Consider the following 26,147-nt stretch of genomic DNA (forward strand, 5'->3'; position numbering starts at 1 on the left):
GACCATTCCAAGTAAGAATCATTAACCACTACTCTGAATTCTGTCTTTTAGCCAGTTTTCTATCCATTTAAAAACTGATCTTTCCAAGTCTGTTGACTTTACCTTACACATTAGCCGTGTGTGGGGAACTGTGTCAAACGCTTTTGCAAAATACAAGTAAACTACGTCCACAGCCACCCTTCTGTCAAAGGTTTGACTTCAACAGAGTATATCAAAATATAACAAAATAAGAGAGAAAACTAAAAAAAAGGAGTGGCTTAGACGTACATAAGCCCGTAGGTTAATTACTGCACATACCATTTATGAATATATTATCATTTCTGCATGTTCCATTTACGGGTACCATTCAACCCTTGTTTTAAAAACCTTGTCAAATGATGAGCAGGAGGCAGACGTAAGAGCTCAGAGTAACTGCAGCCATTTTGTTCTGTTTTGGATAAAGCTGGGACAGAACCTCTGTAAAAGTATTATTCTTGCTGGAGTGGAACAGATGAGAAACCTCATTGTCACTTAACTCTGATAACACATCTGATCAGAAAGTTATACTCAACAATCCACATTCATTTTCCACCTCTTGGTTACAGAAGAACATGCTGAATAAAGCTGGCCAAAGATAGATCAAAATTCTACAAGTGTTTGGCCACCCCTGCTCAGCAGAAGTTGATTGTTTGACTGGCCTCTGTCAAAGGAATATGCTGGAAAAAAATCCCACTGTCAGAATGCAATGCCCCTGTATGGGGAGATTATTTCACCATCCACCTTCTTTTAGTGTATGAGAAATCGCTTAGTTTTAGATTGCTCAGCCTGAATGAGGAAAAAGTGGCTTTAGCTCCAATGTTGGATAGCAGGAGCTTACTTAAGTGGATTATCCCATTGCCACTCTCCAGGTAACAGTGTTTGAGCTGGGTTTTTGGCTGCTCAGGCCCGAGCACTGACACATGGGGGAGGTTATCTACTCCCTTATATCCAGAAACTCACATCCATTAGAGCAACAGAGAAAGGAGGCAATGAGCTAGCATAGGGGGAGAGATTATCAGCAGACAATGTCATTTTTCATAAAAGAGCCAAGTGACATTGTCTTTTTAGTGACCATGTAATATACGATAATATCCTGAGTTACAGATATTCATAAAGATTTTTATGTAAAGGTAAGAAAACAGTGAGCTAAAAGGAAGCCCATGAGGTTTACAATTCAGGTCAAAGGTACAATGTCTCCTTAAATGCTGGGCAATGTCAACATTTTTCACATATATGATAAATTCAACATACTTTTTGCTAGAAAATAAGTTAGAACTCCAAAACATTATATATTTTCTGAAATCAGAGGCCCAGGAGAATAAAATAGTGGCTATACGTTGCACAATATTTGTGAAACCATTTATTAAAAGCAAATTTTCAGGGAAAAAATACACAAATGATTTTAAGTGTACACGAACACAATGTAATACCAAAAGTTTTGGTAAAATATAAAAGACGATGCGGAATCAAGTAAATAGATACCAAACATTTCAAGATATAATGTTGTGAAGACCAGTGAAACAGATACAAACTACAGGATTTAAAATTGTTAATAGGAGATACTTTAAAAGCTTTTACAGGTATCTATTAGAAGGTAATTGCGAAGTAAGGATCTAGGATTATTCTTCTCACTCCAACATTCACGGCACTACCTCACATGTGGTGTTATCACCATTTACATATGTGTGCCTCACCTATGTGCACGTTTGCATTTGCCTGTATGCGCTGCTGCAGCCATGTTCCTGGTATAACCTCTTACCATCCTGGATGTTTTTGTTAATGTACGCTAGATGGCAAGTGTTTAACCACTTACCGCCCACCCGCCGTCATATGACGGTGGGACAGTGCGGCTACTATCCTGGGCGGACGTCATATGACGTCCGCAGGAAATGCAGGGCAGGCGCGCGATCGCGGGCGCGCCGCCGTGCACTGCCGGTGTCGGCGTGTCCCCGGGACACAGCCGGTCACCAGCAGGGGGGAAACAGCCAATAGGCATGGCTGTTTCCCACGTGATCGGCTGTGTTCCAATGACACAACCGATCACAATGGAGGCGCCCGGGAGATGACCGCGCATGCACGATCGGGAGCGCGCAGCGCGGTCATGTCGGTGGCACTGTGTTCCATAGGAACACAGCTGTCACCGGCGGTAGTAAACAGTCACTGACAGTGACTGTTTACTATGTGATCGGCTGTGAATCCATTCACAGCCGATCACAAAATGTAAACAAAGAGCAGTAACTGACTGTTACTAGCTCTTCTCCCCTCACACAGTTTTCAGTATGAGGAGAGCAGAGCTAGAAATAGTGAGTTACTGCTCTGTACACATGTCACAAAGTAAAAGCACACTAATAAAGGTCCCCACACAGTCCTCAGCCCCCCCCAATGTCACCTGTCACCCAACAGTCACCTCATCAGTGCCCAGAAATTGACACCCATAACGTTCACATGTGAGCGCAGCGATCGCAGGCAGAATCACCGCGATTCTGCCCGCGATCCGGAAATCATTGCAAATTGCGGGACGCCTGTGCGTTGCCCGTTTTTTGCAATAGCACCCCAAACGCTGTGCGATGTTGCCACCATTTCAGCCTGCCGAATCGCGGTAACATCGCGCAAACATTGCATGACACCCAAAAAAGGTACAAGAGTTTCTTTGGGGCGTCATGCGTTGTTTGCGTGATGTTACCTCGATTCGGCAGGCGGAAATCGCAGCAACATCGCACAGCGTTTGGGGTGCTATTGCAAATCAGGGGCAACGCACAGGCGTCCCGCAATTTGCAATGATTTCTGGATCACGGGCAGAATCGCAGTGATTCTGCCCATGATCGCTACGCTCACATGTGAACGTAGCCTAAAGTTCACCGGTCACCAGAGACTGCCATCAGTTCCGCCGTGCACCATCGCCCGTCACCTGTCACCCATCAGTGACCATCGCCGTCACCTGTCACGCCATCAATCACCATCACCTGTCACCCCATCAATCACCGTCACCTGTCACCCCATCAGTCATCGTCACCTGTCACCCCATCAGTCATCGTCACCTGTCACTCCATCAGTCATCGTCATCTGTCACCCTATCAATCATCGTCACTTGACACCCCATCAGTGATCGTCACTTGTCATCCCATCAATCATCGTCACGTCACCCCGTCAGTGATTGTCATCTGTCACCCCATCAATCATCGTCACTTGTCACCTCATCAATCATCGTCACCTGTCACCTCATCAATCATCATCACCTGTCATCCCATCAGTCATCGTCACCTGTCACCCCATTAGTCATTGTCACCCCATCAGTCATCGTCACCTGTCACCCCATCAGTCATCGTCACCTGTTTGCCATATACATGCAATCACTTACTGACCGCCTAACGACTATATGCGTCGGCCATTAAAATCTAAATACTGGGGTTATGGCAGCAGATAGCCCCCATAACCCCGGTATTTTTTTAAGAAATGGCGGGCGGTCGGCTTTCAGATAAGGGTGGTCCCAGTGGCGGATTCGCCGCGGAATTACCCTTACGGTGCAGGGGAAGAGGTGCCCCCCCCCCTCCTGCCGCGTCCCAGATATTTTCCCAGCTTTCCGGACCCGCCGGCAGCGGGGAAAACTATCCGGTCCCGGATCCTCAGAGACAGGAAGTCGAGTGAGGGCAAGATGGCCCTCACTCAACTCTATGGTCTTGGAGGACCGGAGCTACGGCAAAAGACGTTGCCTAGCAACCGGTTTAAAGGGCCGCTTTTTTTTTCTTTTTTTTTTCCTCTTTCAACAATTTTTTTTTTCTTTTTTAGTGTAGTTGTGAGGTCTTTTTGACCCCAGATCTCACAATAAAGAGGACCTGTCATGCCTATTTCTATTACAAGGGATGTTTACATTCCTTGTAATAGGAATAAAAATGATCAAAACATTTTTTTTTTTTAAACTGTGTAAAAATAAAAAAATAATAAATAAAATAAATAGGAAAAAAAAATTAAAGCGCCCTGTCCCCGTTAGCTCGCGCGCAGAAGCAAATGCATACGCAAGTCCCGCCCACATATGTAAACGGTGTTCAAACCATACATGTGAGGCATCGCCGCGATCGTTAGAGCGAGAGCAATAATTTGAGCCCTATACCTCCTCTGTAACTCTAAGCTAGTAACCTGCAGAAATTTTTTAAAATGTTGCCTATGGGGATTTTTAAGTACCAATGTTTGGCGCCATTCTGTGAGCATGCGCAATTTTGAAGCATGACATGTTGGGTATCTAATTACTCGGCGTAACATTATCTTTCACATTATGAAAAAAAAATTGTGCTAAATTTACTGTTTTCTTATTTTTTAGTTCAAAAAAGTGATTTTTTTTTCAAAAAAATTGCATTTGGAAGACTGCTGCGCAAATATGGTGTGATAAAAAATATTGCAACGATCTCCATTTTATTCTCTAGGGTCTCTGCTAAAAAAAATATATAATGTTTGGGGGTTCCAAGTAGTTTTCTAGCAAAAAAAATGATTTTAGCTTGTAAACACCAAGTGTCAAAAATAGGCCCAGTCTTAAAGTGGATAAATGGACAACTTTGTGTAAAGCGCTACTTGGATGTTAGGCCTATGTATGTGGCCAGGCTGTGAAAAAGTGTTACACATGTGGTATCGCCATACTCAGGAGGAATAGCAGAGTGTATTTTGGGGTGCAATTTTTGCTATGTACATGCTATGTGTTAGAAATATTGCATAAATGGACAGCTTTGTGTAAAAAAAATGTGTTTTCATTTTCTTTCCACATTTTCCAAAAACTTGTGGAAAAAAATGACATATTCAAAAGACTCATTATGCCTCAAAAATTATACGTTGGGCTGTTTGCTTTCCAAAATGGGGTCATTTTATGGGGGTTTCCATTGTCCTGGTGCTCCAGGGCCTTCAAAAGTGTGACTAAAATGCTGGACGCTGCTACTTGGATGTTAGGCCTCTGTATGTGGCCAGGCTGTGAAAAAGTCTCACACATGTGGTATCGCCATACTCAGGAGGAGTAGTAGAATGTGTTTTGGGGTGTAGTTGCAAGTATACATGTGCTGTGTGAGAGAAATAACCTGTTAATACGGCAATTTGTAAAAAAAAAAAAAAAAAAAAAAATCTTCATTTTGCAAAGCATTGTGGGAAAAAATTACAACTTCAAAAAACTCACCATGCCCCTTATTAAATACCTTGGAATGTCTACTTTCCAAAAAGGGGTCATTTGGGGGGTATTTGTACTTTCCTGACTTTTTAGTGTCTCAAGAAATGAGATAGGCCTTCAGTACATCAGGTGTGGTCAAATGTGATCAATTTTCAATGATTAGCACCATAGCTTGTGGACTCTATAACTTTCACAAAGACCAAATAATATACACTTATTTGGGTTATTTTTACCAAAGATAAGTAGCAGTATAAATTTTGGCCAAAATTTGTATAGAAAAATCACTCATTTGCAAAATTTTATGACAGAAACAAAGAAAAATTAATTTTTTCACGATATTTTCAGTCTTTTTTTATTTATAGCACAAAAAATAAAAAACCCTGTATTGATCAAATACCATCAAAAGAAAGCTCTATTTGTGTGAAAAAAAGGACACAATTTTTGTATGGGTACAGTGTTGCATGACTGAGTAATTCTCAGTCAAAGTGTGAGAGCGCTGAAAGCTGAAAATCGGTCTGGGCAGGAAGGGGGTGAAAGTGCACTGTAGGCAAGTGGTTAAAGAAAAAACCTAATATGAACGGATGCAAACATCAGCATTCCATGTACTATCCAGCATTATGGGCTGTTCAGGGTTAGTAAGCATCATGATGAACACCAGGGTCCATAATAAAAGTGAAAATAACTATTTACACATCCTGCTCAAACAACAGACAAGTAGGGGCAGCTCCACTACTATGAAATAACATCAAAGGAAATTGTCCCTGTAGCATCAATGTAAACTGTCCAAATAATTAATCTGTCTCATTTAATTTAAAGTTGGCTTTAATAAAAACACATTTGATTAGTAAATATCTTTTTTTACATCTCTAAATATGCTTGGTCATTGAGTGATTGTTATAATTGTTTGAGGATTCACTTCAATTATCTAGTCATGTGAAAAGAAAATCTCTGTTTTTACCCATTTCATCTGTGTATGATTGGACAATAAGGGTACTTTTTCACACAAATTTGTATGTGAACACTCTCAAATTCTTTAGTAAATTAGCCATCTTTAGTAAATCTAGCTGACCTGTAAATCTAGCTGACCTGTGATAATGAATCTTGAGTTGTTCAGTTAATGCTTGCAGTGTTTCAGTTTTAAATTTAGGTTTGTGAGCTTTGAGTTTATAATTAAAAACACCGGTATTTGAGGATGTGCAATTTTAATTTCTCCATGTGTTGCTCTAGATAAATCCCCTGACAACAGAAACACAAGAGATTATAATCTGTCCCAACTTTATTCAAAACTAAAAAAAAAAAAAACCTCCCACATATGTTTCACTCTTGACCTTAAATGAGTGCCATTGACACCCGGTCTTACAACTTCACTTGATGTAATAGATGCTCTAAATGCATAACTGCATTAAAAGACTACTGTGTGATAATCCTCCCTAACAAACAAATATGCATGTTCCTAATGTGCAGTTCAACTTTTAATTTTCAAGTCTGCAGGTAGCTTGGCTACCTTTTTCAATTACACTAACTGGCTGTTAATCAGATTGCAGCTAAGAATTCAGATTTACACATTTGCAAAAATAAAGCAGCACGGATATTGATGGAGGATGCACATATAAGTAAACAAAAATTGTAATATTGAAAAAATATTATAGTCCTGTGTTTTGCTAGTATTTATGCAAAGATAATGCAGGAGATCAGAAAAGTATAGTGATAAAAAAAATAGGTAACAAGATAAAATATCAGTAGCCATCCAAGTGACTAGAAGCTATAAAATGCTGAAATAAATTGCCTGTGAACTGTAAAAAGACCATGAACTCCTAGTATGTTATACTGCTAAAGCATTTACATCCTGGCTGCCAACTTCTCTTTGCTGCAATTGTAAACTACTATGTTCTACATTAGTATTTTCATTGTATCAATAGACAACTTAAGTTAAAAAAAAGAGAGGTTAAGGAAGGAGTGATTTCTGATATCTGAACACTAATCTGTGAAAAAAGTATGTGTCTTTAATAACTTCATGTTGTACCGCTTACTATTAGTATTGTAAATGATCACATCTCATTATCTTGCATTTTTTCACATGTGCATTCCGCAAAATTTTCAGGTTACGACATTGGAATATTCTTTAAATGACACGCATATTTGTATCATTGTTGTAAATGTGTGTCTAAAATATTCTTGCCAGAAGACGGCATATTACTTAAAAAAAAAAATTATCAGTGAAAAGGCTATGAATTCCCATTACTCCAATGGTGGTTGCCCATCACTCTGACTCTATTACTAACCTAATACATCTATGCATATAAAAATGTATGATTTTACTTTGCCTTTTTGTTTTTTCTGTTCTGGAAGTATTTCTATAAGACTGCATATTGCCTTTTCTGGATGGCCTTATGCTCTCTGTATACCTCTCAGGATTGTTCTGCTGTACTAAGTTGTATGTATAATTGTCTGTATAACTTTCCTTTTTGCTAAATAAAAATAAAGAATTTATAAAAGGACACTTACCAGTACAGGGATCCAGCGCTATCTTTACCTGGGCTGATTCTCTGACAGTCGCCAGGTCCCGACACAATCATATTTACAGTATATAGGAAGCAGGCAATGACTCCTTGCGGCTTCACAATGAGCTTTCCTCATTGTGAACGGTCCCACAGCCCTCTGTGACATGTTCCAGAAGGCTGCAAGCAAAGAAAGGGGGAGGTGAACTTCCACTCAGATCACCTGGGTCTAATGGGGAAGTTCCACTTTATGTCTTTATTCCCCCCTCCTCTACAACATTATCATTTTTTGAGGGGAGCAGGTACCTAGTTTGATAGGTACCCCCTCCCCTCCCCTCCAAAAATGTATAATGGGCCAAGTGTGGTAGAGGAGGGGGGAGGACAACAAAGTGTAACTTACCCATTAGAGGGAAGTTCCACTTTAAATTCATCACAGATCATGATCCAAAATCATCATAGTAGCATACTGACTATGCTAAACATTAAAACAACAGATATTTCAAACAGTTCAAAAAATCACTTAATGTACAGCATAACAGGTGGACTCCAAAACGCCAATGTGTTTCGACCGCAAGTCTTCTTCTGGAGGTATATCTGTCCAGAGTCCTAACCATGAATCATATTGGAGTACAAAAGAAGAAAAAATCTCTTTAAAACACGGTGTGGCTGTGACTCAGCGGTCTAAAGGGAGGCGCCCAGGCACAGAAGCCTTGAATAGAGCACACAAGGGACTGAATGGCATAGATGGACAGTATAGTCCTTAGTGTTCACCCAATAGGGTTTATTTGATGGATTAGTGCCCAATATATTGGAAGAGGCTTCTGGCTTGAAAATCCCAGAAAAAATATATATAATGAGGACAGGAACAAACCTGTCCCTGTCCTTTACAGTGCCGTATGTGTTCCTTCCTTTTCAGAAGAGGAAAGGGACAGGTTTGTTTCTTTCCTCGTTATATATTTTTCGGGGATTCTCAAGCCACAAGCTTCTTCCAATATATTGGCCACTAATCCTTTAGACTGCAGAGTCACAGCCACGCCATGTTTTAGAGATTTTCTCTTCTTTTGTACTCCATTATGATATATGGTTAGAACTCTGGACAAATATACCCCCAGAAGACGATTTCCGGTCGAAATGCATTGGAGTATTGGAGTCCACATGTCATGCTGTACACTGTAAGTGATTTTTTTGGACTATTTGAAATGTCTATTGTTTTAATGTTTGGCATAGTCAATGTGCTACTATGATGATTTTGTAATGTGATTGTAGCATACAGACTTTTTACTTCAAATTAATAAAATATATTTTTTTATATATTTTTGCATCAACAATTCCTATTTCATTTCTTTGGTATCGCAACGTCCCTTTCCCTGTTTGTTAGTTCCGTTTGGGATTTATTCTTTCCATATAAAATTTTTGAGGTAGATACCATATTTTGTAATATAGAGTGGAACTGAGTATTTTTCTTTCCATTTAACCACTTAAGCCCCGCAAGATTTTACTCCCTTCCCGACAAGGGCCTATTCTGCGATTCGGCACTGCACGACTTTAACGGACAATTGCGCGGCCGTGCGATGCTGTACCCAAACTAATTTGACGTCCTTTTTTTCCCACAAACAGAGCTTTCTTTTGGTGGTATTTGATCACCTGTGCGATTTTTTGATCATGCGCTATAAACAAAAAAAGAGCGACAATTTTGCAAAAATAACAATATTTTTCAAATTTTTTTTATATGAAATTCCCCCCCAAAAAAATGTAAAAATCTTAATTTTCTTAACATTTTAGGCCAATTTGTTTTCTGCTACATATGTTTGGTAAAAAAAAAAAAAAAAATCGCAAAAAGCGTATTTTGTTTGGTTTGCACAAAAGCTATTGCGTTAACTAAGGGAAAGATTTTTGTCATTTTTATTTTTTTTTTTTTTTTTTAACAAGTAATGGCAGCGATCTGCGATTTTTTTTTGTGGGACTGCGACATTGCGGCGGACAGATCAGACCCTTGACTGACATTTTTGACACTTTTGGAGTTACCAGTGACATTACTACAGTAATCAGTGCTATACATATGCACGGTTACTGTAAAAATTACACTGGCAGGGAAGGGGTTAACTTTATTTGAGAAGGAGGGGTTAAGTGTGTCCCTAGGGGCGTGATTCTTACTGTGATTGGATGTGGCTGTGTGTGTGTAACAGCACAGATATACGGTCCTACATAGCAGGATCGTATGATCTGTGCTGTTACACGGGAGAAAGACAGGCGGCTTTGTTTACATTAGCCGCCTGCCTTTCTCCCAATGTAACTGGCGATTGCGAGTGACCGGCGGACATCGGGTCCGCAGGTCACTCGCACGGGGGGGGGTCCATGAGCGAGCGGGAGCTCGCCTCAAGCGGTGCGCGCTCGCTCCCTAGAGCCTCACATGCTAGCAACATCGCTTTGCCTTTGAGGGGCTGACTGCCGACGTAAATAGTCGTTAGGCAGTTGGCAAGTGGTTAAGACCTTATTACACTTTTATTACACTCTAAATCATTGGTGGGGAACCTTTTTGCCTCCAAGGGCCATTTGAATATTTAGAACATCATTCAGGGGCCGTACAAAATGATCAATTTTAAAATTTGCCTGTTAAATTTGGTCAAACATTTAATTAACTCGCCCCTATTGTGATGGCTGGAACTGCTTCGCTTTAGTGAGGTGTGTGATGTTAGCTGGTATTGATGATGTTGCTACTCGCAACTGATTTTCCAGGTTTGCGTCAGTCAGTCTGGAGCGCAGTCGACTTTTTGCGGTGGTAAGTTTTGAAAAAGAACTGCTGGCTGGTACTGCTGGTGGGTACTGCTGGCTGGTACCGCTGGTGGGAAATGCTGGCTGGTACTGCTGGTGGGAAATGCTGGCTGGTACTGCTGGAGAGAAATGCTGGCTGGTACAGCTATGGGTACTGCTGGCTGGTACTGCTTGCTGGTACTGCTGTTGGGAAATGCTGGCTTGGAGCAGTGCCACACTGGAGGAAGAGGCGATGCTTCCTGTATTGGTCACAGACAGAGTGCATTTGATATCACTGTGCCTGTGACTCACTCAGACTGTCAGGACGAAGCCGGAACTATACAGGAAACATCAGCTCTGTTCTGACAGCTCAGCTGAGACACACAAACTCAGCAGCACAGGGGCCTGGAGCAAATGATGTTGCAGGCCGCATATGGCCCGCGGGCTGCAGGTTTTTCACCCCTGCTCTAAAGAATGATTATTTTTGCAAGAGATAAGGCCACAAGTAATGATTCACACAACCCAATACTGATCATGCAAACCTAAATTCACATATTTCATTAAAATTGCAATTTTACTGGCAAAGTATGGCATTTGTTATTTTAGCAAGATATTTTTTTTTTTTTCGAAACTGTGGCACTTTAAGTAGTTCTGACTAAAGATTACTAAGACTAGTTGAGGAACTTGACACAAGTTGATATGGACAGGAATGGGGCATATCTACAGCTTGAATCTGCAATATATTAACATACTAAGTATCAACAGAAGATGTGATTACTAAGGATAAATAGCAGGTATCCTAAAAAGACTTGTTGGGTAGCTGGTTTTCAAGAAATTTTCATTATGAGATTTCCTTGAAAGGTTTCCAATACACAGTCCCATAGTATTGCACATATTAAAAACATATTGTTATGTAACAGAAAAAACAAAGTGATCATGCACTAAAAATACCTCTTACAAAAATGTGTTTATTTGAACAAAATGGAGAAATGTTTTTTTTACCACACAGTCTTACTCCTACTCTGGGTCACAGGAGTGCACTTACTTGTGCTGTCCTGTGATCCAGAATCAGCCAACAGCAAGCTAAAACTCGCAGTTGGCTGATGTCACAGTGCAGCTCCAGGGTCTGTAAGAATTTTAACAATACTGTTGGGATCCACCAAGATGCCTGACAGGCAGCTATTTTAGCCTCTCAGTGTGCCGCTTAGACTAAGATTCAGACACTCCCTCTCCCCTTCTACCTATTGCTTTAGTGAGCACTGGAGGGCAGAGCAGAGAGCGGTGAGTGACTTAAGTGTTTTCTAATGAATCCTTATTTTGTATTGACTGCAACACAAACTCAAGATGCATCAATATCAGTTTTGACATCACTTCTCCTATTATGTTAAAGGAGGCTGATGTAAGAGGATTCCTTATATTTACTGTGTAATTAATCCATGGTTCTAAAGATGACACCAGATAAAGATTTACCTTGATACACATTCATAGCTGTCTTTAAACAGCTCACATATTGAAGGCTTATACGAATATTTATTGATTTATAGACTGCAGAGACCTCTTGCTTACCCCAAAAACTACTTCTGATTCATTTATAACATGAGTCAGTTCATCACATTAGGCTTTCAATAAGTTAAGGTCTTTGGTTCAGAATGACTTTAAATTCACTATAACACAATTTATAAATCATCATTTAGTTTAATTGATTTTTATTGTTTTTGAGGGGCAATTACACACATAAATGTAGAAGCCTAATTGAAATAAATTAGGCAAGAAACTCCAGCATGTCTAAAATGCTAAATAAAGCTGTTGTATATTAAGTATGCATATAGCAGAATTTATATGAGCATGACAAAGGGCTGCAGCATGCGTATGAATAACTGTGTATGGATCGAAGAAAAAAGGAAAACATGAACATATAAAATTACTGAAACCAAGAAATGCAATTAGCTGGATAAAATGCTCAAAAGATACAACAAATATAGATGTAAATTACATCACAAATGCTAGCTTTACAACTAAATATGCTATGTTTATTGATTAAGAGTGCAGATTATATTCATTCATACATTTTTAAACTTGTATCTGCGATCCACTATCTTTTTTCCTGCTAATGATGGCATCTTGGAGGTATTTCTATCCTTATTAAATAAGATCAAAATTCAAGTCATCTCAGTTATCAAATGACATGCATTTATTGATAATTTTACCCATACCTGTACTTCTTCCTTTCTGCTACATGTATATTAAAGACTATAACTTTAATTGTATTGGGGAATTTTAAATATGTTTCTTAATATATAAACTGATAAGTAGGATTCTCAAACCACTCTAAATCGTATTAAGACAGAGCACAGAAGAAATGGCTTACCTTACAGATACATTGGGGATCGAAAGTTTGGGGACCCCAGGTAACAATTTGTATTAACCACTTGCCTACTGGGCACTTATACCCCCCTCCTGCCCAGGCCAATTTTCAGCTTTCAGCGCTCTCACATTGAATGACAATTGCGCGCTCATGCTACACTGTACCCATATGACATTTTTATCATTTTTTTTCACACAAATAGAGCTTTTGGTCGTATTTAATCACCTCTGGCTTTTTTATTTCTTACAAAAAAAGAGAAAAAAAGACACAAAATTTTGAAAAAAAAAAGTTTTTCTTATTTTCTGTGAGTAAATTTTGAAAATAAATAAATTTTTTTGTGACTTTCTTTATGCCTCAATAAAAATATATTAAACAAAAAATATATATTTTTCTCCTTCGCTAATGTGTGCTGATGAGGTGGCACTGATGGGCACTGATAGGCTGCACTGATGGGCACTGATGAGGTGGCACTTATGGGCACTGATAAGGTGGCACTTATGGGCACTGATGAGGAGGTACTAATATGTCGCACTGATGAGGTGGCACTGCTGGGCACTAAGAGGCGGCACTGATGGGCACTGAGGCAGCACTGATGGGCACTGAGAGGCGGCACTGATGGACACTGATGGGTGGCACTGATGGATACTGACGGGTGGCACTGATCAGCACTGATGGGCAGCACCATCAGTGCCCACACTCAGTGCCCATAGTGCTTCTAGTCAGTGCCCATCAGTGCCTAGATGAGCAGGCACTGATGGGCACTGACTGGCAGCACTATGGGCACTGACTGTGGGCACTGATGGGGGGCACTGTGGGCAGTTATGGCATTTTTTCCCTCTTCTGTAATCAGGGCACTGGTGACCAGTGCCCTGATTACATTCCTCTGTGTCCCCTTACCGGTGATCGGCTCTCCTCTTCCTCACACTGCAGTCTCTGTGTGAGGAAGAGAGCTGGCGATGAGAGATGATCTCATATGTTTACATATGAGATCATCTCTCATTGCACGGTCCGATCACGTGGTAAATGGCCACTGTGATTGGCCATTCACCACGATCTGTGATTGGCTGTGTCCAAGAGAAACGGTGACACAGATTTTCCCCGATGCGCGCTCGCGGGAGCGCGCGGGGAGCCTGTCACTGGGAGGCCGTTTAAAGACGGCCTCCCAGAAATTAGAGCCCGCGCTGTAGCCATCTTTCGGCTATAGCGCGGGCGGGAAGTACCGTATTTATCGGCGTATAACACGCACTTTTCCCTCCTAAAAATGGAGGAAAAAGTAGCACTGCGTGTTATACGCCGATATAACAAAAAAAAAAGTCCAGAAAGCAGTCAGCGCCGAGAGGTAGAAGGGGGTGGGCGGCGCCGAGGAGAAGAGAGGACGCGCTGTCATCGGAAGTCACGCCTCCTATGTCGACGTCAATCATAGACGCCGGGACTTCCAATAACAGTGCGTCCTTCCTTCTCCTTGGCGCCGCCCGCCCCCTTGTACCTCTCGGCGCTGACTGCTTCCTGGACAACTGGCGAGGCTGCAATAATGGACGCTGGCGAGGCTGAAATAATGGGCGCTGGCGAGGCTGCAATAATGGGCACTGGCACTAGCTGCATGAATAGGCACTGGCACTAGCTGCATGAATGGGCACTGGCACTAGCTGCATGAATGGGCACTGGCACTAGCTGCATGAATAGGCACTGGCACTAGCTGCATGAATGGGCACTGGCACTAGCTGCATGAATGGGCACTGGCACTAGCTGCATGAATGGGCACTGGCACTAGCTGCATGTATGGGCACTGGCACTAGCTGCATGTATGGGCACTGGCACTAGCTGCATGTATGGGCACTGGCACTAGCTGCATGTATGGGCACTGGCGCTAGCGAGGCTGCAATTATGGGTGCTGGCGAGGCTGCAATTATGGGTGCTGGCTCGGCTGCAATTATGGGCACTGGCGCTGGCGAGGCTGCATGTATGGGCACTGCGCTGGCGAGGCTGCATGTATGTGCACTGCGCTGGCTGCATGTATGGGCACTGCACTGGCGAGGCTGCATGTATGGGCACTGGCGAGGCTGCATGTATGGACACTGCGCTGATGAGGCTGCATTCGTGGGCACTGGTAAGACTATATTTAATTTTACAAAAATTTTTCTGAATTCAAAGCTGTTTATTTTAAATTTCAGCTTTTTTCCTGAAATTTCTGCCCTAAAATTTAGGTGCGTGTTATACGCCGGCGCGTGTTATACGCCGATAAATACGGTAGTTAATATGCATAAAGAAGCCAAGGAAAGATGGAAAAATCTCCAAAAGGCATCAAATGACAGATTACACATTCTTATAATGTCAACAAAAGTTAGATTGTATTTCCATCATTTACACTTTCAAAATAACAGAAAGCAAAAAAAAAGTGTCTGCAAAAGTTTGGGCACCCTGCAGAGTTAATATCTTGTACTGCCTCCTTTGTCAAGTATCAGAGCTTGTAAACGCTTTTTGTAGCCAGCCAAGAGTCTTTCAATTCTTGTTTGAGGTATCTGAGGTATCTTTGCCCATTCTTCCTTACAAAAGTCTTCCAGTTCTTTGAGATTTCTGGGCTATCTGTCACGCACTGCTCATTTAAGGACTATCCATAGATTTTTCAATTATGTTAAGGTCAGGAGATTGTGAAGGTCATGGCAAAACCTTCAGTTTACGTCTCTTGATGTAATCCACCGTGGATTTCGAGGTGTGTTTAGGATCATTATCCATTTGTAGAAGCCATCCTCTCTTTAACTTCAGCTTTTTCACAGATGGCATCAAGTTACCATCCAAAATTTGCTGAAATTGTATTGAATCCATTTTTCCTTCTACTCGTTGTGAGATGTCCCCTGTGCCAATGGCTGCAATACAACCCCAAAGCATGATTGATCCACCTACATGCTTAACAGTTGGACAGAGGTTCTTTTCATTAAATTCTGTGCCCCTTCCTCTCCAAACGTACCTTTGCTCATTCCGGCCAAAAAGTTCAATTTTAACCTCATCGGTCCACAGAACTTGTTTTCAAAATGCATCAGGCTTGTCTATATGTTCATTTGCAAAGTTCAAACGCTGATTTTTATGGTGAGGACGTAGAAGAGGTTTTTTTCTGATGACTCTTCCATGAAGACCATATTTGTACAAGTATCTCTTTATAGTGGAATAGTGTACCACAACTTTAGTGTCTGCCAGATCTTTCTGGAGGGATCGTACAGTCAAACGTGGGTTTTGAATTGTTTTTCTCACAATCCTGCGAGCTGTTCTGTCTAAAATTTTTCTTGGTCTTCCAGATCTTGCTTTAACTTCCACTGTTCCTGATGACTGCCATTTCTTAATTACATTCCGAACAGAGGATATTGACATCTGAAAATGCTTTTCTATCTTCTTATAGCCTTCTCCAGCTTTGTGAGCGTCAACTGTTTTCAGTTTCAGTTTTCTAGACAACTGCTTAGAAGATCCCATGGTGCTGATTGTTGGGGCAAGGTCAGATGAGTCTGGGTATTTAAAACCTTTGAGATTGACATCACCTGGTTTTCCCAGACGATGATTGAGAACAATCCATGGCACTGGCAGGTCTCAGCTTTGCAAAGGGGGCAGTGCATGCTATAAATTCTACAGGGTGCCCAAACTTTTGCAGACACCATTTTTTTGTTTTCTGTAATTTTGAAAGTGTCAATGATGGAAATAAAATCTAACTTTTGTTGACATATTATAAGAATGTATAATCTGTAATTTGATGCCTTTTGGAGATTGTTCCATCTTTCCTTGGCTTCTTTATGCACATTAATACAAATTTTTACCTGGGGTGCCCAAACTTTCGATCTCCACTGTAGACCATTTCAAATCGAAAACCGCTGCTCTGACTCGACTCACACTTGCCTGTATATTACAGTTTGAGCTATTGTGCACTCTAAGAAGAAATTTTGCAACAGAATGTAAGGAAAATTTGGAATATGTATTAAAATATTAAAAGGAGCCTGAATTTACTAGAAAAGAAACATGTTTCTCTGTATCCCTGACTATAATAAGTTAAGAAAAAATAAGTGAAAAGCCACTATAAATTATTTTAGGATGGCTACAAAATTGTGGGGGGGGGGGGGGGTGCTGACAAATTTTCATGCTGAAGTTAAAGCTGAGCTCCAGGCAAAGGGCTAGATACACAGATACAAAGTAGTTTTTTTGCTATTGTGAACATTCATTCCAGACAGCACAGCCAGCTTGCAGACCTGATTTTTTTCAACTGCAGTTAAATAATACAACTATGTCTGTCACTGCCACCAGCCTGTGACTAAGGCAAGCCATTGATGATGCAACCATGGGTTCCAGGAAATAAAATTGCTAGATTCTATTCCTCCCGCTGAGCTCCTGTGTTCTCCGAGCAGGGGGGCGTGGAGGAGAGCCATCTGTGTCGGGAGAACACAGTGTTTATTGCTAGCAGCCATAGCCACTGGCAATAATCACACCCTAAAAATCCAACATGCTGGTAGTACCCAAGTGGATTGATGGATTAAGATGGGTACAATCAGCCTTGCCCATAGATGGTTCGAATTTCAGCCAGTCCCCGCTGTACCAGTCAAGATTCGAACCATCTATGGTTGGCTTAAAGAGGTTGTAAACCACTGAGGAAAAAAAAAAAAAACCTGTAAGACAACAGCATATTGAGCTAGTATGCATCGCATACTAGCTCATTATGAAATACTCATTACGAAATGCATGTGCGCAGGAGCCGCCGTTTACAGCATGGGCTCTGAAGGACCAGCACGGTAAGCAAGGCTTTTGGAGTGCATGCGCCAATGACGTCATCAGCTGCATGCACTCTGAATATCTCCTATACTGTGCAAGTTTAGGAGGTATTCACAGTACCTACAGGTAAGCCTCATTATATGCTTATACAGTATGTAGAGGGATTGCTGCGCTTACTGATAATAAATAAGTGTATATTCAAAAATTGATATAACAAGCTGCCAACACCTGATCCTGAAAAAGAAAACAGATCCAATAAAGCATATAAGAGAAAGTAGTGTAGCGCTAATATCCTTCAAAACATATAACTAATAAGTCCATATAATATCAAATTAAAAATATGAGTCATTCCAGAAAGAAGAATTCCACAGAAATAGTGTTCAATCCCCAGATAAGAGTTCATATGTATCCTCAATGCTGGAAACCATGTGCAGGAAAGCCACCAACATGAAGGGTTAATCAGCCTCTTACCGGAACTCTATGATCCTTATCACAGGGATCATAGACAGCAGAGAGCAAAATAGTGGTAGATGTCAGGGGAAAACCTCTCAGCTATCCTCTCACCGATGTATCCAACGTTCCTCTCATATGTCACCTTTTGTCTGCCTGGGCCCTGGGATCGACTGGGCTGAAGGCTCCCTCCCGCTCTCTTGCTGGCTGGCTGCCCTTTCTCCTCTCTCTGGATTGATCCGTCCATCCAGTCCACTCCTCCTCACTCTCACTGAGTCAGCGTCCTCCACTCCTCCTGTGTAGCAGCAGACTCGACTGAGCAGAGAGAGACTGCAAGACTGACGTCTGGGATGAGGCGAAGGAAGCAGACCATTATATGCTTACCTGTAGGTACAAGTGGTGTAACAGAGTTTACAACCACTATAAATATTGAAGGAGAAAAAGCACCTCACCTCTTACACTACATCCTACTGTTAGCACATTCCTTGTTACCATAGTAAGGTTTTGTGTACTACTTTTCCCACTCCTAATCTGAGCTCTGCGATACAGGAAATTGAAAGTGGATATGGCCAAGTCAAATTCAAGTTCCTACACTGGTTGCTTTTAAAAAAGCATTTAGTAATACCATGTTTTGCTTCCTGTTCCGGTGCCGTATGGAGTAGCCGACTCCTCGCTAGGCTCCAGCCACACTCGCCTCCAAACATGAAGGAGGCAACAACTATAGAGGTTAGCACTGCCCCCTCCTCGCTTCCTCCCCAGACTGCTGACAGCAACACTGAGCGTATTGCTCAGGCAATGGCTGACCTCCTAGCTCCTACCATAGCTGCCTCGGTGGAGAGATCAGTATAAGCAGGCATCTCACAAATCAGAAAAGAATTGGGGGAGCATAAGACCAGGCTAAACGAGGCTGAGCAATGGATTTCCAAAATTAAGGATGAATTATATCAAGTCCAAGCCACAGAGCTATCACAGGACAAAACCAATCAATTCATCATTCAAAAGCTGGATGATCTAGAAAATAGATCAAGACAAAGCAATTTATGCTTTATAGGAGTCCCGGAATCACTACAGGCCCATGCCATTACAGAATTTTGTGCTACCCATATCCCAGCAACTCTAGGTTTAACCACTCCTTGCACTGTTGAAGGGGCACACTGCCTGGGAGCCCCATCTACTGATCGCACCGCCCCTCATCCTATTATTGCCAAATACCTCAACTATGCTGTCAAGACTGCTAATCTTCAAAAATTCAGACAAACTGGGTCTCTGCAGATTGTTGGGGTTAAGATTCTGATCTTTGCTGATTACTCAGCAGAAGTTTCCAAAAAGCGAAAAGCCTTTCAATAGATATGTTAGGAGCATTTCCAGCGCCAAATCCAATTCACCCTGGCATTTCCTGCTACATTTCGGCACAAGTCACCCAACGGGGACCAGCTTCTCTTATTTCAAGACCCATCAGAAGCTAAATCCTTCCTCCGCTCTCTTAACCCAGAAGCTCAATTTAATTAGATTAGCAAGGCACAACCCATTTCTTGTCCTCTGGACCAGCGAAGTCCAAGGAAGGATCCCCCAAAACGCCTAAAATCCTCAGACCTCCCCAACCGCTCCAGGCCTCGCTATATATAAATGCCTTGAGACTCTCTCTTACCCATCAAGCTTCAATGGGTAACTGACTATACCAAACATATTACATACTCTTGTCGCAACATTTCACACATTTGGCAAACCAGGCAAACTCTTTTTTAACCAAACCTTTTTATTGAGGTAAAGTAGACATGTACAAGTAAAAAAAAAATCAAACTTTTCCGTACATTAATAGCGTAACAAGTTGCATGACAAAGGTAATCAAATACAGTCTAGCAAGTGTCACTAAAGCATCAAAACATCGGTGAACCCTTTATTTCTTGCATAGCTACTGTAAAGGTAGTTCTCTCCCCACACACTAATAACCACTACATATCCTAACAACTCATGCACTTCAGAAAATCTGCTAGGCGAGGAATGTACAGCAAAGAGATACTCATCACCCCCAAAGGGAACACACTGTGATCGAGTACCCCTTAAAACTGCTATTGGAGGAGGCAAGTACGCCACTACCGGCCCCCTTGACCCAACTAGGTTAGGCTGAGATTGTCAAAACTTTAGCTAAAAGAACCACCGCCGCCCATAGGCTGGCCTACAATAGGGTTCTCCTGGAGCCCGTCATGAACCTAAGTACGAAAGTAGGCTGGACAAGGGTAAGAATAAAGGGGTAAATAAAAGGCAGGAATGGAGGGAAGTGGGGATGGAGGGGGAAACAAAGAGGAGGGAAGGGGGGAACAACTGGGTGCCTGCCACTGGAGATAGAGCCCTGAAATAGCTCAGAGTCGCGTCAACCAGGCAAACTCTTAGCAAGGCTTTATAAGGACCCACACCGCCCTACACACATCACCACTCTACGAGATTCCACAGGCTCTGTTAGATCTACACCACAGGAGATAACGTATTGCCTCAGTTTTACTCATCTTTATATACACCCGACCCTAAAGACAAAGATATTGCCTCAAATTTCTAGATAGTATTTGAATACCGACAATTGCACCTTCTAAACTCGAGACCCTAAATGCTCCTTTTTCCCTGTCCGAAATTTTCGCTACAATAAAACACCTCACAAAGCCCCAGGCCCAGATGGGTTTACAGGCAAATTTTACAAAACGCTCCAGAATAAGATCACGCCCGTTCTTCATAAAGTATGTCAGAATATTTGGCTAGGAGGCCCATACTTACCTACAGAAAACCAAGTCATTATCAAACTACTTTCTAAAAAAGGGAAAGATCAGGGGGGCGTGGCGACCGCCAACTAAGATGGCCGCATAGCATCTGAGCTCCAGATAACACCCAGTGAACTCAAGCTCCACAGCCTGCCACAGCCGCTGCACACATCTTCCGACACCTGGCACGAGCAGGGGAGCATCCACTGAACACAGCGGACATGACGAGAAGGAAGACCGAGGCCCCTGTCATCGCAAATTGTCGGAATTCTTCCGATCGGCGACTCCCGGTCTTCGCCAAAATGGCGCCGATGCCCAGCCTCTCCCACAGCGCGTACGTCCTCTAGTGGCGGCCGCACATACAGCTTTAGAGGACACAGCGGCAGCTCCCGAACAGTACGGATCCTCTCCTCCGATGCGGTCAGTGCGCCCTGGAGACTCCACACCCTCAACACCCTCCAAGCAGAGCCCTGCCAAATCGAGGTCTCGATGGGATGAAAGCCACACAGCCCCTGACAACCCGGACATGGAGGTGAGCAATAATTTCAACACATGCACCACTGCCTGGGCCTATGTCCCTCCTCCAGACCCATTCGCCTCCATTGCTACAACAGGGCAACCAGTGTCAGACACCACCCTTAAAGAGATGATGTCCATGTTAAACTCCTCCATGCAAGCTAATATTGCTGCATCAATATCATACTGCCAGAAAGAATTACACGGTCTAGGGGATCGAGTTCACACACTTGAAGATAGAATGGAGGAATTTACCACCTCATATAATGTACTAGTGGACTCTCATACATCCCAGCAAGACAACATCCACCGAATCCAAGCAAAATTAGCAGATCTGGAAGACAGATCCAGACGCAACAACCTTAAGATCTGTGGCATCCCAGAATCTGTTCAGCCTAACCAACTGCCCTCATTTGTGAGAGACTTGTTTCAGAAAGCGGTCCCAGAACTCACTAATGCGGATCTAACTATAGATCGGATTCACCGCCTTCCCAAGCCCTCCTTCCTCCCACAGGAAATATCCCGTGATGTGCTGCTCAGAGTACACTTTTTTCAGGCCAAAGAGAAAATTCTGGAAACATTTAGGCGCAGAGACCGCCTCCCTGACCAAGCTGAAACATTGCAAGTCCTTCCAGACTATTCCCAGTACACTCTGCAGCAGAGACGCAATCTCAACTCTATCACCAAGGCCCTCCGCAACCATAAAATCATCTATAAATGGAAATACCCGGCGCGGCTCTGTGTGACCCACCAAGGCACCAAATCCCATATCACTACCATAGACCAAGGGATTTGCATGCTCCGCCAATGGGGAATTGTTACGGATCCTCAGGACATTCAACGCGCAAATACCGCACCACCGATCCAGCATGTCCAACCTGACTGGCACGTCTTGTCAAGATCTTCAAGATCTACCTTCAAACACAAGTGACAGCACTTCTTCTCACCCTCGCTGGGTGTATCTGTATCTGTCCATACCTTGTTAGATGAGCACCTGTCACCGTGCTCCTGACCCCCCACTGCCTTAGCAACACTAGTTGCACACCTGGTTCTACCAGACCAAGTTTTTTTTTTTACCCTGTGATGCTCCTTTTTTGTTTTTTGTTTGTCAGTCTTGTTTTTGCCACTTCTTCACAGTTATGGTCACTAATCCATGGTTTGGAACCCTTTGTTGCCTCTTGCTCGAACCATCAACAACATCTTCACCAGGATGATGATCTGAATCGGATCTTCTTGTCCCTGCTGAGATGGGATAATCTTCTATCCATTGCTCCACGTATGCCGGTCCCTCAGGTACTCTCTTCCATCTACCTTTTACCACGTTTGTGTTGCTGCCAGGAGTTCTACTCCTTACTTCACGGCTTCTCCTGCGAGGAACTACACACTGACAGTATGTATAATACTCCACGCACCCATGTCATTCTCTGTTTTAAGCTACCATGCCCTTACAACTTCTTTCCCTGAACGTTAAGGGGCTTAACCACCCCGTCAAGCGTTATTCTATGTGGCAGGAAGCTGTCACCTCCAAAGCGGATATCCTAGCGATAAAAGAGACTCACTTTAAACAAGGCCACATCCCCCGTTGCTCACACCCAGACTATCCACATATTTTCCATGCCTCTTCCACGGAGAAGAAGAGGGGCGTGATGCTGGCTTCCGGCTCCTCTGTGTCCTTCGCCTACTCCAAGTTGGTGCAGGACACATAGGGCCAGTATATTATCATTGTTTGTGTTATTGATAACTGTCCTTATACAATAGTTAAGGTCTATGCTCCTAATAAGCACCAGTTGAGGTTCTTACGTAAACTCTGTGTGAAGGTTGCTAAATTGAAAGTTGGAAAATTGGTCATGTGTGGTGATTTCAATTTGGTGATGAACCACGTCATGGACTCCTCTTCCAGGGGTAAATCGAAACTGCCTTCTCTTGCCACCCTAGCACATTCCGAGGGGCTCCATGATGTGTGGCGTTACCAACACGCGGAGGAGCAGAACCACTCTTTCTTTTCTCCTTGCCATAATACATACACTAGGATTGATATGTTTTTCGTAGACTCCGCTACATTGCCCTTAGTGCTTGACACCTCCATATTGCCCATCACATGGTCTGATCACGCTGCTAACCTCTTGTCCCTGTCAACTAACCCTACAACCCCCTCATCATTTGTGTGGCGCTGCAATAATGCCATCCTTTGCGACCCAGATACACTCAAATACCTGCAAACTCAGTTGCAAGAATTCTTTGACATGAATGCCACTCCTGGAATGTCCCCATCCACTCTGTGGAATACACATAAGGCGTTCATTAGGGGCATTCTGAATCAACTGGGAACTCAAAAAGAAGTGCCTAACTAAATTACACAGCCTTATTAATGACATTCGGTCCCTAGATGATATCAATAAATCCGCCCCATCCGCCGCTAATGCATCTAAGCTTACATCGCTCCGTTCGGATCTGCGTAGAATATTTCAGGCCTATCTCCCTACTAAACAATGACGTCAAAGTATTCGCCAAACTCGTTGCAAACAGATTAGCCTTAGTTCTCCCCACGTTGATAGCAGAAGACCAGATGGGCTTTATCAAGGGCAGGCAAGCCCCAGACGCCACTAGGAGAGTGGTAAACTTGATCCACCATGCGGAACGTACTAAAACGCCTTCTCTGCTTCTGTCTATAGATGCAGAGAAGGCGTTTGACCGCGTCCACTGGGGGTACATGAAAGCAGTACTGCAAAGATTTGGCTTCTCTGGTCCGATTCTATCTGCCATACTTACCCTCTACTCCTCCCCATCGGCAAAGTATTGTCAGCCGGGATCCTCTCCAAACCCTTTCCTATAACAAATGGTACCCGCCAGGGATGCCCTCTGTCGCCCCCCATATTTAATCTATTAATTAAACCCCTAGCAGCATCTCTCAGACAACATCCTCTGATCTCTGGCTTTAAATTTCCTCGGTCAAACCATGTTATCGTGCTGTTTGCAGACGACGTAATTCTCAGTATCACTAACCTGGTCATCTCACTCCCCCCAGCCCATGACATTCTACAAACCTTTAGTGGTATTTCATACTATAAAGTGAATTTCAGCAAATCTGTCATACTAAACATGGGCTTAAACAAGAGCACCAGTTTCCACTTAAAATCCGCTTTACCATACACATGGTCATCTTCACCCTTACACTACTTCGGAATCAACCTTACCTTTCCCACTGCCGGCCTAGTTGCCTCCAATATGACACCCCTTGTTTCGGATATTTCCAAGGACATCACCAAGTTCAAATCTACTGAACTGTCCTGGACTGGCAGAATTGCTGCATTCAAAATGGTTTGTCTCCCCAAAATTCTTTACATATTTCAAACCCTTCCAGCACCAATACCCCGTAAATACATCACGTCCCTTGAGAGACTCTTGCGCACATTTATTTGGCAAAAAAAAAGAGCGAGATGTGCATATGCACACATGGTGAGGCATAAATCGGTGGGTGGCATCGGTATCCCTGACTTTTTCTCGACTATTATCATGCATCTCGCTTGGCACCGCTACAACACTGGTTCTCAAATCACCTCAATATCCCGTGGATCCCTATTGAATCCACACTATCTAAAGTGGAGGACCTCGGTACCCTGATATTTGCAGACAATTGGAGGCAGATCCCCCTACACTTTCTTCCCTTACCTACCCAAGCGACATTAATTTCATGGAGACATCTCCTTACCCAACTTCCCTGATCAATGTTAACCGTCCCAGCTCAAATACCAATAACCGTCCTTAAAACCCTCCTCCCCTGCGTCAACATCTCCAAATTTACCTCAGCAGGCATATACAATGTAGCACAGCTATACCAAGGAGACACAATCAAACCGTTTACGGCCCTACAACAAGAATTCAAACTATCTCCGCAGGCTATCTTTCCTTATAATAGCATTTCCAGTTTCCTCCGTAAATCTCCCCCACCCAAGATGCACCTACCTTCACCAATATGGCAATGCCTCTCAAACCCCTTATGAAAGGCATCGCCATGTTTTATAACTCTATTGGACAAAAAACCACGTTCAGCAAAACACTGCACATGATCGCATGGGAAAAAGAGCTTAAAATAACCCCCACAGAAGCACAGTGGAAACTGGCTATCCGAACATCTTACAAGCCAACCCAGTGTGTTTCCCACTGGGAGCAGGCACAAAAGGTCCTTACCCGCTGGTATTTAACACCATACCGCTTGTCTAAAATATATGAATCTCAGAGTCCCTTATGCTGGAGAAATTGTGACCAAGTTGGTACCATTCTCCATATTTTTTGGATGTGTAAAGGCTTGACCAGCTTTTGGGGAAAGGTATTTGCGATTATTTCTACTGTTACTGGTATATTGATGCAACCTAATTCTGCCTTAGCCCTTCTTAACCTGGGAATTGACCTAATACCGCACCAAATGAGAACGGTCGTAGTACACGTGCTGATAGCGGCTAGAACCATTATAGCACGTTATTGGAAACAATCTATTGCTCCATCACACTTGGAGGTTATTAGACAGATTAATGTTCAATATTCTCTATAAAAGGCATGCACATTCTCTATCCTTAGAGGCCCGAAATTCCACAAAGACTGGTCAACGTGGACTCAAATTATTTTGTTCCCTCCTGTTGATTACTCAAATGTTGTTTACTTGATTCTGGTTCTGATTTTACGCCTTTGGCAGTTGTTATTGTTCTGGAAAAATACCCTGTACCATGGTATACTCACCATTGCTATTGTTTGTCTGTTAATTGTTATTTGGAAAATATTCAATAAAAACTATTGAAAAGTAAAAAAGGGAAAGATCCTCTAGAAGACCCATTTCCCTTCTAAACTTCGATGTCAAGATCCTCTCTAAGATTATGGTGACCAGACTAGCCAATATAATTTCCTCACCAATCCACTCT

General features: G+C 42.6%; 1 protein-coding gene across 1 annotated transcript in view; it reads right to left on the minus strand.

Annotated features, from left to right (window-relative positions):
- FBXL17 (F-box and leucine rich repeat protein 17) overlaps positions 1–26,147 on the minus strand; it is a 1,141,969-nt gene that overhangs the window by 614,517 nt on the left and 501,305 nt on the right. The window lies entirely within an intron of this gene.

The sequence above is a fragment of the Pelophylax lessonae genome, assembly GCF_965119305.1.
Source record: "Pelophylax lessonae genome assembly, chromosome: 1".
Classification (NCBI taxonomy): domain Eukaryota; kingdom Metazoa; phylum Chordata; class Amphibia; order Anura; family Ranidae; genus Pelophylax; species Pelophylax lessonae.